This window comes from Papio anubis, chromosome 8 (assembly GCF_008728515.1).
Source record: "Papio anubis isolate 15944 chromosome 8, Panubis1.0, whole genome shotgun sequence".
Lineage (NCBI taxonomy): Eukaryota > Metazoa > Chordata > Mammalia > Primates > Cercopithecidae > Papio > Papio anubis.
In genome coordinates this window covers 18,747,819-18,759,981 of record NC_044983.1, presented here as the reverse complement: position 1 = coordinate 18,759,981, position 12,163 = coordinate 18,747,819, and the positions used below count along the sequence as shown (strand labels likewise).

The 12,163-nt window shown below is 39.5% G+C and overlaps 1 long non-coding RNA gene across 1 annotated transcript in view; it reads right to left on the bottom strand.

The window, feature by feature from the left end:
- The window catches only part of LOC103886670, a 215,738-nt gene extending 211,250 nt beyond the window's left edge, over positions 1–4,488 (bottom strand). Inside the window, exon 1 of the long non-coding RNA XR_004185764.1 lies at positions 1,419–4,488. This is a non-coding gene — a long non-coding RNA (uncharacterized LOC103886670). The remainder of the gene's footprint in view (positions 1–1,418) is intronic.
- Positions 4,489–12,163: the final 7,675 nt, after the last annotated feature.

Below are 12,163 nucleotides of genomic sequence, written 5' to 3'. Positions count from 1 at the left end.
CATAAGAAAGATGTACCCTTGATCAGATTTGGGAGTCTCTAATGGTGTATTTTTAAAAAAAATCTCAGAAGACTATGGCCCAGATTACCTAACAAACTTTCTCACAGCTCCCACTCAACTTTTCAACCGGCTCTGAAGCACTGGGTAACTGAAAAGCAGTAAGAACATAATACCATTAGAATTTGGCTAAAGGGGAAACCAAAACTGTCTCAATAAGAAGGGAAACATGTTTAGAAGCATTTGCCCCAATGTACCAAGGCAGTCGGAGTTCCTCATGCTTACATGAGCAAGAGGATAAGTTGGCTGTGGAACCTATCACAGGAAACCCCTGAAGGAAAGCATGGGCTACAGGAGACAGAGAAACAACTCAGCAGAAAACGTAACCCAAGGAACAGAAGAAAAGTTCTAGCAAGTGCTTCAGGCCATGGAATAACTTGATAATATTAATAACATGAATTCTCTGTTTTATAAAGGGATTTAAGACAACATGCCAAGAGAACAGAATAAGAAGAAAAGGCACATTGCAGAACTAAGGGAACTGATTGAGGACCACAACAGTATCATTTACGAAACGAATAATTAGAGCAGCCAAGAACAGAATAGACGTGGCTGAAATTTTAATTAAAGCCTCGAAATGAAATTCCTGAGTGAATGCAAAGGGAAGGAAAGGGGAAGATAGGATGATTACAGATAAAGTAACAGATATCAAGGGAAGACAGAAATGATACAACATATGGATAAAAAAGTGTTCCTGAAATAGAGAACTCAAAAAATACAGACAAGAATTATTCAAAGATATTTTAAAGCTAAATTTCCTTAAATGAAGAAAGAACTGAATAAAAGAGGGTAAATTATAAAAGCACATCCATTCACAGAAAACACTTGTACAGAATGACTAAACCCAAGAGATATCCTGGTTATATTCTTGAACTTCAAGGATTAAGAAAGGAATTACTTAGTTATACTTGCAGAAAAAGCAAGAAGAGAAACCAAAGCTGTCTTCAACTCTCTCCAGAGAAACATCCAGTGTCAGAAAAGAAAGGGGCAATACTTCCAAGTTCTGAGGCAAAAAAATCATGACCCAGGAATATTATACACAGACAGAAATCCTACAGTATAAAAAGCCATCACAGTTGGATGTGATGAGGTCCAGCACCCATCCCACCTCCTCAATGCAAACTTCCCTGACCACCCGAGCACTCATCAATCTTTTTCTACTCTTATTTCATATGTGTGTCAGTCTCTTCTCTTAGGCTATGCTATGAGCTCTGAGCTTTCTGTTGTGAAGAATACACACACACACTAGTGCTCTGGAAACAGTTTGTTTTAGTATAATGAAAATGCTCAAGAAACTGTAAAATCCTGTACAGATGAAAGACACTGTTATCATTGGCTGCGATCCAAATCTTAGCTCTTACCATCCTTCTGCCTCGTCTCTCATCATCCTTCCTCTCATTATTCTTCCTTTCCAGAATGAAGATCTGGATAAATCTGTAAAGAAACCAGCCAGTTGGTTATTTTGTTTTGTTTTGTTTGCATATGAGTGAACTGTGGCTCACAAGGTTAAGTGACTGGCTTAATAAGCTCATAGGCAAGTTAGTAGCCAAACTGAAATTAAGACTCAGCTCTCTCCATTTCTTGCACAGGATAAATGATTCTGGAAAGCCTCCAGCATACCCTCCTGTGAAGATAACTATCTGAGTCAATTTTGAAGGCTGAGGCCAATATATTGCACAAATACAGCTAAGCAGTTCTGTGATCTGTATGATGTGATGTGGTTGTACTTGTTAAAATATTGAAATGCCTCTGAACCAGCTGATAAAGAGCCACTGTCCTCTGGGACCTTCCAATTTCCCCAAGATTCAATAATCACATTGGTAGTTCCTGTCATAGGAGGGGACCTCAGGGCTCTTTTGGAGTGCCACAGCCTGTGTATATTTTGATGGGTGACTGCCCAGGCTACCACGGCCATTAAATATTGTGAATGTGCCCCTGCAGACACACAGTGGATGTGGAGATAGATGTGGCAGTGGGCATATAAGGAGATAGGGTTGGAGAAAGAGACAGAGTTAGGCCTCAACCCCATTCTCTTGCCCCTAAACCTTTGTGGTCTTCTAGGGACATGGCCTTGAACACAAGGGCTCCTCTTAATCTGAGATCTATTCTCATGGCTGGAGCCACTCTAAATGTGCTCAACTAACAGGCACTTTCATATCTTTTTCTGGGAACATAACAGAAAGTCCCCTGTCAGGGAATTCACATTGCAATAAATTTCAAAAAGGTGGAATATATTAGGACTCATCCCATAAAGTTCTGTGATTGATCAATGAATACAAACAGTACAGATGGTGGTTCAGGAATGTGTGAGCTGGTGTCCTCATACACACACACATCCACACTGTGTGTGCTTACAAACTCCCCAAGTGTATCACCTATTCTAACAGCTTCAATTTCAAAAAATTACTATTCCATTCCTTTCTGAGAAGGGGTAGAATAAAGGGTACAGGTGTGAATTTCCAGTAAACAGAGTTCTTACTGTTAAATGTTATCAAGTTTGTAAGTTTGTTTCTTTAAGCAATTACAGCCAGAAAAGTAAACAGTTTATAGTGTGTTATTTAGAGCTGTTCATATCAGGGCTGATCAACAAGTGTTGCCAGATCTCCAGATACTTCCACTTGGCAATCCCATTTGAATCCAGAACCATGTTGGAAGGAGTTATGATGGGAAAAATCTAGAATTTAGAGGAATAGGAGGCACCCTTTGGGAATGGTTCTAAATCAGGGTCTTGGGCATCTCTCAGCTTGTACAGCCAGAGAGTGAGGCTCTGAGGACATTTATAGGACTTGTTTTGGGGATCTGGGAAGAAAGAGACCCAAATGATTTATCCCCTCAGTAAACACTACCTCATCTCTTCATTCCAGATATTCACTAGAGACTCATGTTTAACAGTTCGCCTGACTATTCAACTCAATTTAATAAGTATTTTGGTGCCTATTTTGTGTAGGAGAGTGCATGGTGCTGTGACTTTGTGATGGATAACTGTGTTATAGTTCATGCTATTGCTGGATTTAAATCTATAGAAGACTGTGGCTATGGTCAGTATCTGATTGTTACTGAATTTGTAGTTCATCTATGTCTCAGAAGAAAGCAGTTATCTAATTAGAGACTAAAAACAAAAACAAAGCAGAATGAGAAGAGAAAAAGAAGACATCAGAAGCTGAAGAACCAGAGAGTGAAATAAGGAGGCCAGAATTGGACAAAGAACTGTGGTCCAAAGAAGAAATAAGAAAGAACTAAGTAGAGGTGGGATGAGGTGATGCATGGAGGCTGAGGAGCTCAGTCTGTCCTGATAAGAGACTCAGACTAAAACCACCGAGGTCACCCTTTAGCAAGCCTGGGACTCCTGAAAGCCTGATGTAAAGAGCTAGACTAGCAAGGTCCGCCGTCTGTGGAGTAATAGCTTCCTCATGTATGGTGAGCTTCAGTTCAGGAGGGCCTCAAAACTCCTCTGGAACTTCACTCTCCATCTGTAAAATGAGAACCAATATCTTTCTCTGGTCCATTCAGTAGGGTCTTTAGAAGTAGCAAGTAAGACAATGGATGCCTAGTCAATTGTTAAATACATGAGACTGGTCTGATTACCATCCTAAATGCCTGAAACTGCAAGAGAGATTAGTTTTATTTAACAACAGACCTCTTTTAAAATGCAAATATATTTCATTCAATTAAAGAAATCAAGTTTATTCTAAGTATTCTTAGTTTTTTGATAGGTATGCTCTATAAAGTCTCTGCAAACACTGAGTTAGCAAATATTGAGCCATTGCTCCTAGGGGAAATACAATGTGAGGTTCCTGCAAGCCTGTGGTCACAACCTTATTGTCAATCAATCAATACACAACCTTGTTCTATATGTACTTCTGTTTAAAGACACCTTTCTGTGTGTGTGTGTGGATTGGATTCACATTGGATTCACACCAACAGCACTATAACTCGCACATGAACAAAACTTATCTAACATTTATTTTTTTCCATAAAGTGCATCACAGACTTCTTGCAGTTTGAAACAGTAGACAGCACTTTAGCACTCTGCTTGGACAGCAGTTTCAACAGCAAAAACACCAACCAAAACCATAAAAACATGAAAAAGATGACACCAAATAGACCATGAGAAGACCCTCTCTCATAGTATGAGAGCTGAAGCAAGATGGCAGAGCATCGCCTTGTTCCCCTGAGCTGGGAACTTCTGTGCCAGGTGACTCAACTTTTTCACCACTCTGTGTGTGTATCTGAATATCTACAAAAGTAGAATATGTGAATTTGGGGGTTATAATTAAGTTCTATCAAGTAGGTGAATTTGCAAAGACAGAATTCATGGATAATGATGATCAATTGTATTCACTGAGCACTTAATATTTTTAGACAATAGCCAGGCCTTAAGGTTACAACAATGAAGACTATACACACACACACACACACATTTATATACTTATATATAATATATATTTATATATTTATTTTTATATATTTATATACATATATGTATATACTTACATTTATTATACAACAATGAAGACAGACTATATATGTGTGTCTATATATAATTCTCTAATAAATATAAATATATACATACATACACATAAAAATATATATATACATAAATATATATACACATATATATACACACATAAATATATATATAAAAAATATATACACACATAAATAAATAAATATATATATATATATATATATCTCCTTTAATAAAGCATGCATTTAGGGGGAAAGACAATATATAAAAGAAACACAAAAAAGTTGAAAAAATTGCCCTGAAAAAATTCAGCATGGTAAGGGGAGCACAATTTAAAACTGGATAGTCAGAGTCGACCTTAAATAGACAGTTTTGAACAAAAAATTTGATCATGGAGAGGAAATAAGCCTTGCTGTTACCTGGGGGAAGAATGCTCCAGGCAGAGGAAATAGCCAGTACAAATGGCCTGACCTATTTGAGGAAGGGGCTACAGAAGATTGAGAGGAGAGTCACTGGAGGTAATGTCAGAGAGGTAATGGGTCAGATTGTTACCCCATGCAGGGCGTAGTATTACTAAGTACTTAGGCTCCAGCTGAAATGACCTGAAGAGCTATGGCAGGGTTTTGAGCCTTGGACCATGGGAATGGCTCACTCTGGCTATCATATTAAGAATAGACTATAAAGGGATAGGTAGGAATTAGAACAAATAAGCCATTAGGAATCTATTACAAAAATTCGGGCAAGATGAGAGTGGTGGCAGAAGAGTTGGTGAGAAGGGGCCAGATGCTGGATATATTTTAAAGGAAGAACTAACATGATTTCATGAAAGGTAGGGCACAGAATCAGGAATGGTACCTAGGTATTTCAGCCTATTTTGATGGAGGGATGGAGTTGCCATGAGCTCTGATAGAGAAAAGAATGGCAAAGAGGGTGTGGGGAAACATCACTTGGACACGTTAAGTTCGCTATTTCTATTAGACATCACTGCCAGAGCTGAGCATCGCCATCTTGGACAAGCCCCTCATTCTAAAGTTCACCTTACTGAAAAACCACCTAAATCCAAAGGGCATCAGTCTAATGGCTAAGGTCATCATGACCATAAACCACAAACAACATCTTCAACCAGAAACATTCCAAACTCCTCCCTGACCAAAGACATGCTAGCCTCAAGTAATTCCCCTCCAGCCCGAAAGATGTTGGCCCCAAAATAACCTCCCCACCTCCCTGAGACATTCCAACCCCACCACAAAACTTTTCCCTCACACAGAAACATTCCAAGCTTGAAGTAAGCCCCTCACCCTAAAAGCAATATATACTCTTAGTCTCTAAGAGAAAACACTCCTGACCAAAATCGGCCAGAAACTCCTCTCGGGTTTTATCTAAAGAAAACCTGTCTTTGACTGTTAAGCCACATTTCATGTTTCTTTCCTCTTTAACTCTTATAATCACTACTGAATAAGCAGTTGGAATCAAGAATTAAGTGGCCATATCTGTACCGGAGATATAGGTTATGAGCACATTGGTGGGATTTAAAGCTATAGGATAGGATGACATCAGCCAGGCAGTAAATGTAATGGAAAAGAACAACGTCCAAGAATTGAGCCCTGACGCACTCCAATAATAAAAGACAAGGTAGAAAAGAAGAAAACAGAAAAAAAGATTAAAATATGACCAGAAAAGTAAGAGTAAAATCAAGTGTGTGGTGTTTAGGAAGCTACGGGATGAATGTGTTTTCAGGAGTAAGGAATAAATAACCATGAAATGTTTACTGAGAGGTTAAATATCAGTTTTAAGAATTGATGTGGATTTAGTAGCATTGAAGTCATTGTGACCTTAAATGTGGGTAGTTTTGGTAGAGGGGTTGAAGGCAAAATCTTGTTTGACATGGGATTAACAGAAAATAGGAGGACAAGAATTGGAGGTAGTGGGTAGAGGCAATTATTTTGAGGAGTATTACTCTAAAGTGGAGCAGAGAAATGCAAGGTGCGGTGAGATCAAAAGACATATTTTTAAAGACTTTATTTTTTAGAACAGTTTTGAGTTACCTGCAAAATTGGGTAGAAGGTAGAGAGATATCCCATATACCCCTTTCTCCCATTCATGCACAGCTTCCCACATGATCAATTCCGCCACCAGAGTGGTGCATTTGTTACAATCAATAAACTTAAACTGACATGTCATTATAACCCAAAGTCAACAGTATTCATTAGGGATCACTCTTGTTGTACATTCTATGGGTTTGCACAAAAGTCTAATGGCATGCACCCACCATTATAGTATCATAAAGAGTAGTTTCACTCCCCTAAAAATCCTCTCTGTCACAATGATTCATCCCACCTCCTTGAAACAACTGATCTTTTTACTGTTTCCATAGCTTTGCCTTTTATAGAATGTCATAAAGTTAGAATCATACAGCATATAGCCTTCTCAGATTGGCTTCTTTCACTTAGTAATTTGCATTTAAGGATTCTTCATGTATTTTCGGTTTAATAACTCATTTCTTCTTAGCATTGAATAATATTCCATTATTTGGATGTACCACAATTTATTCGTTCACTGACTGAAGGCCACGTTGGTTGGTTTAAGGGACTTTTTTAAGATGGGAGAAATAGGCACATTGGGCATGATAATGATAGTGATTTACTAGAAATAGAAATATGGATGGTATAGGGGGAAGAGAGAGAAATGCTGGAACAATAACCTTCAGTAGGTGGGGGTGGGTGAAATGTGTGGTGTTGTGGCCTTAGAGGGGTACATGTAGAGTTCACCTCCACTGACGCTTGGGAAGCTTATGGGTGTAGATGCTGGTAGATGGGTAGATGTCATGGTAGAAACATGTGGAGATTCTCCTCTGATTGCTTCCTACTTCACTGACAAAATTGACGCAATGTTGTCAGCTGAGAATGATGGTGAAGGAACATATGGTGAAGGTTTTAAGATAGAGGCAAATAGATGGAATGTAGTATGAATGCCAGGGAACACTGTGACTCAACTGTTAAAGTGAGTTACATATGGCCCAAGAAGGACTCTGTACTTCTATAACTGACTCCTTGTGGATGAACTGCAACCTTACTTAACAGGTAGACAAGATTGAAAACCTAACTTGGGAATACACATCTGTAACAATAGCTGAGTCTTGGCCAATCCCAGCAGCCATACTTCAATCACCCCTATGCTGCCGAGTATTCAAATAAGGCAAACGCTGAGCTGCAACCAATCCCATTATTTCTGCACCTCATTTCTGATTTCTGTACATCACTTCCTGTTTTTTGTCTATAAATCTTCTTCCACCATGTGGCTGCGCTGGTGTCTCTCTGAATCTCCTGTGATTTGGGGGACTGCCCAGTTTGCGAATTGTTCATTGCTTAATTAAACTCTTTTAAATTTAATTTTGGCTGAAGTGTTTCTTTTAAGACAACTTAAAGTAGCCCATAAGACGGTCAGCATGATTATGTGTTTTCTCTGTTTCAGATTAGCTGCATGAGTGTAGGTGCAGAGGTTGTGGAGAGTTTGCTTAGGATCTTAGTTCTCCCGAAAGAGTATTAAAACGGGACAAAGAAGTTAAGGGGCAAATACAAGGGATGGGTACAATGAGTAGAATAATGTATTTTAAGCTGAGTATCAAGGGTTGATTGAAGTCAGAGTACTAGAAGAAATGAGCTAGAAAAATAAATGGTGAGGTCAGAAAGTAGGCTGTTAGTAAGGATAGGGCAGAATCCAGCCATGAGATCAAGTGGTGGAGTAGAACAGAAAGAATGCATTCATTAGAGAAAAAAGAAATTCAAGGAACTAGAAGGTCAAGAGTTAAAGGGATTATGCATGTATATATGGAAATCACCCAGAATTAAGATAGAAAGAGAGTCAGAGAAACAGTAAGCCAACAGCTAAAATCATTGAAAACTAAGAGGCATAACTCTGGGATTAGAAGTTAACTGTAGTTAGAAGAGGAGTGGGCGGCATACTCTGAAGACACAAGATTCAGATCTGCATGTTTAAAGGAAAGAGAGGAGAGGACAGATTAGAAGCAACAATGAAGAGAAGAGAGGATCTTTAGCTTTCCTCCACATCCTGTGGTATAAGGGATAAGGGCAAATAAATAGCCCTCACTCCAGAAAGGTCCAGAAAAGCCCTGTTCTTGGGGGAAACCTAGGCTTTAGTTAGGGCAAGAAAATGAAGGGAGAATTCAGACAAGAGGTTTAGAATGGGGCGGGGGGAGGTTGCTGCTGATGGACCACGTATTCTAGCAGACACAAGTGTTCAAGAGTTGGGGAGGACAAGGTGGGAGATGGGAACAGAAAATGGGCTACAGAAGACAGAAGTGGCATAGGTCTGGGGCTTCTCACGGTGATTCTCATACACAGGGACATGAGATCAGCCTGGGTAGACTCAAGAGAGTCAAAAGTGGCCCAATCTGTTTGATGGGGTGGCTAGGAGTGGTATCTAAGGCTCCCTTTCAATCCTTGTAGATAGAGGGTAGAAGGTTTGGAGAGGTAGAGGTTAACCATCAATATTTTTTTAACATTAATATGGTTAGAAAACAAGTGAAGAGGCAGGGCTGGGAGGAGAGTGATTTGGATAAGAAGGGTGGAGAGGGCAGGGAAGGTATGGAGCATGGTTCATACAGAGACAGGAAGGACTATGTAAGCCATGGCAGTGGGGCTGGCAGAGGCTGGGGTCAGCTGGGGTTCCTGGGGAGCAGAGAAGGGATCTCGAGAACTATAAAAGGGACATAGATGTGAGTGACAGGCACAGATTATCAGAGCTGAAAGGGACCTTCCAGCTCAATTGTGTTCAAATGTTACTGCTCCTATGCCCCAGAAAGATTTTTATTCATGTTCCACACCTCTCTACTTCTTACGTTTCAGTAGGCGTTAGCTCTCAGAAGATGTGTCCTTTTGAAAGAGACGGGATTGGAAGTTTTGTTATAGCAATATCAGTTTCTAAAATTCCTTCTATAAGCTGAAAATCACTTGAACTATTATTAAAAATTATTTTTAGTGATCTATCACAGGACAGTTTGATTAGGCAACTCTTTGCTTATACTGACAGCAAAGCATTGGAAACCACCAGAATTGAAAAGGGGTGTGCATGTGTGTGTGTGTACCAGTTCCTTTTTGCATTGCTACGAAGAAGTATCTGTGACTGGGTAATTTATAAAGAAAAGAGGTTCAATTTGCTTGCAATTCTTCAGGCTGTACAGGAAGCACGGAAGCATAGCGGCTTCTTCTGGGAAGGCCTCAGGAAACTTTCAATCACAGCAGAAGGCAAACGGGGAGCCAATACTTCACATGGCCAGAGCAGGAGGAAGAGAGAGACGGACGAGGTGCCACACACTTTTAAACAACCAGATCTCAGAAGAACTTACTATCACTACGAAATCACCAAGGAGGTTGGTGTTAAACCATGAGAAAACCATCTCTACGGTCCAATCACCTCCAACCAGCACTGAGGATGATGGTTTAACAAGAGATTTGGGCAGGGACACGGATCCAAACCATAAGTTTAAGTACATTTTCATTTATTCACTTAAAGAAAAAACCTATTAGAATCATTCACTGTCTCCATACCTGGGAGAAATACCAAAACGACTTTACCAAAACTTACTAAGATACTATTATTTGTGCCCATTGTTTTCCAGGGAGATGCACATTTTTTAGCACAAAATGCCCAGATAGAACTGATAAAATTGAAAATATTAACTTCAGTACGTCTTTAACAACATAATGTTGCCGGGTGCGGTGGCTCAAGCCTGTAATCCCAGCACTTTGGGGAGGCCGAGACGGGCTGGATCACGCAGGTCAGGAGATCCAGACCATCCTGGCTAACACGGTGGAAACCCCGCCTCTACTAAAAAAAAAAAAATACAAAAAACTAGCCGGGCAAGGTGGCGGGCGCCTGTAGTCCCAGCTACTCGGGAGGCTGAGGCAGGAGAATGGCGTGAACCCGGGAGGCAGAGCTTGCAGTGAGCTGAGATCCGGCCACTGCACTCCAGCCTGGGCAACACAGCCAGACTCCGTCTCAAAAAAAAAAAATATATATATATATATATATAATGTTTACAATAAACTTCTCTTATCTCATCTTATTCTTTAAATATAGACTTAGCTCACTTGTAAATGGGGCCATGTCTGCCGAATAACCTAGTTAATAACATCAGCCATGACTATCAAATGATCAGCCCAATCAGAGTCACTTTATGTCATAAAATGTCTGACTTCATTTTTGAATTTAAGTAAACGGACTAATAGACATTTCAGAAATATTGTTAAAAATTACTCAGCAATATATCGTGGAACTGTGTTTTTTAAGGTAGAATACTAAAAGCAGTCAAATCAAGTTTATGCTGATACAAAGCGAATACAGTCTATTCTTATAATTTATAAAAACAACAATAAATCCTTATGCTGCTTCTCACTACTTAATTTGAAATAATTCAGTGTAATCTCAGCAAATGTGTGTTATTTATGGAGCAAGAAGTATCAAACTCTTGTTAGTCCTTTGGTAAATATGGGCACATGTATGAATTGAATCTCTCAGCTTTTGAAAATCATTAAATCAGAATTATGAATATAATTTCAGAAATGATGCCATTAATTTTCTGAGACTTTATGACCAAGATTTTCTCCTCTATTTAAAGAGAAAGGTACACACTGGTAAAACATTGTTATAGCTATGGTATCATTTTGTTCTTCATTAATCAGATCTAGAAAATATTAAGCATTTCATAAGAAGAAATAAGCTGAGGACTGACATAGTTCATGATACCATTTTATAAAATAGGTGTTAACTAACTTACTGAATAACACACACTGAATTTTAAAGAAATCAGCTAAAGCTTTATTCACATACATTTTAACATTTACCCATCCTCAAAAACATACCCATTACGTTGAATTCAATCTGTGTCCCTAACCTGTATACTTTCAGCTGTTCTAAGGCGCTTTTCTTTCCGGATAATGGTGCTTCCCAGGAATGAGTATTGAGAATACATAAACATAACTGCTTGTAATTAAATTTGTGTAACAAGGTCATTTTTAGCATCCATTATTTCTTCCCAACTCTCTTTGCTTTGCACCTACCATATTATCCCACAACAGCTGAGCATCTCTGACAATAGTCAGGTCTTGGAAGAGGTGGGGTCATGAAACAGAACGGTCATAGACTGCCATTGTCTATGCCCTCCCCAAAAGGGCCAATATATTCCATGTCTAACACCATTTCTTAAAGAAAATGAGTGAAATCAGTAAGGAGAGGCATCCTCTGTGTTTCTGGTGCTTTGATGAATACAGGAAGTTTGGCTTTCTGGAGGCATTTACACCCTAGAACAGTGTGCCAGAGGAAAATTCGGGAACAATGAGTGCCTTGGTTTTGTAGAATCGGAAAAGAGCTTTTATGAAATGGGTGTGAGGAGGGACAGCAGGGAGAACCTGCAAGAGACCAGCAGACAATGGGTGGAAGCTGAGGAAGTGAAAACCAGTTTAGTGAGAACATCAGTACAGTCACTCCTGGAACAAGCCCTCAGAGTTCCTGATGCCACTGCTGCACTCCCACTCTTCAAGAGACAGGCTAACAAGAGGCTCATGTTAAAGATGGGGATCAGAGGAGAGTGAAGCCATAGTCCTAGGGATTCCACATCTT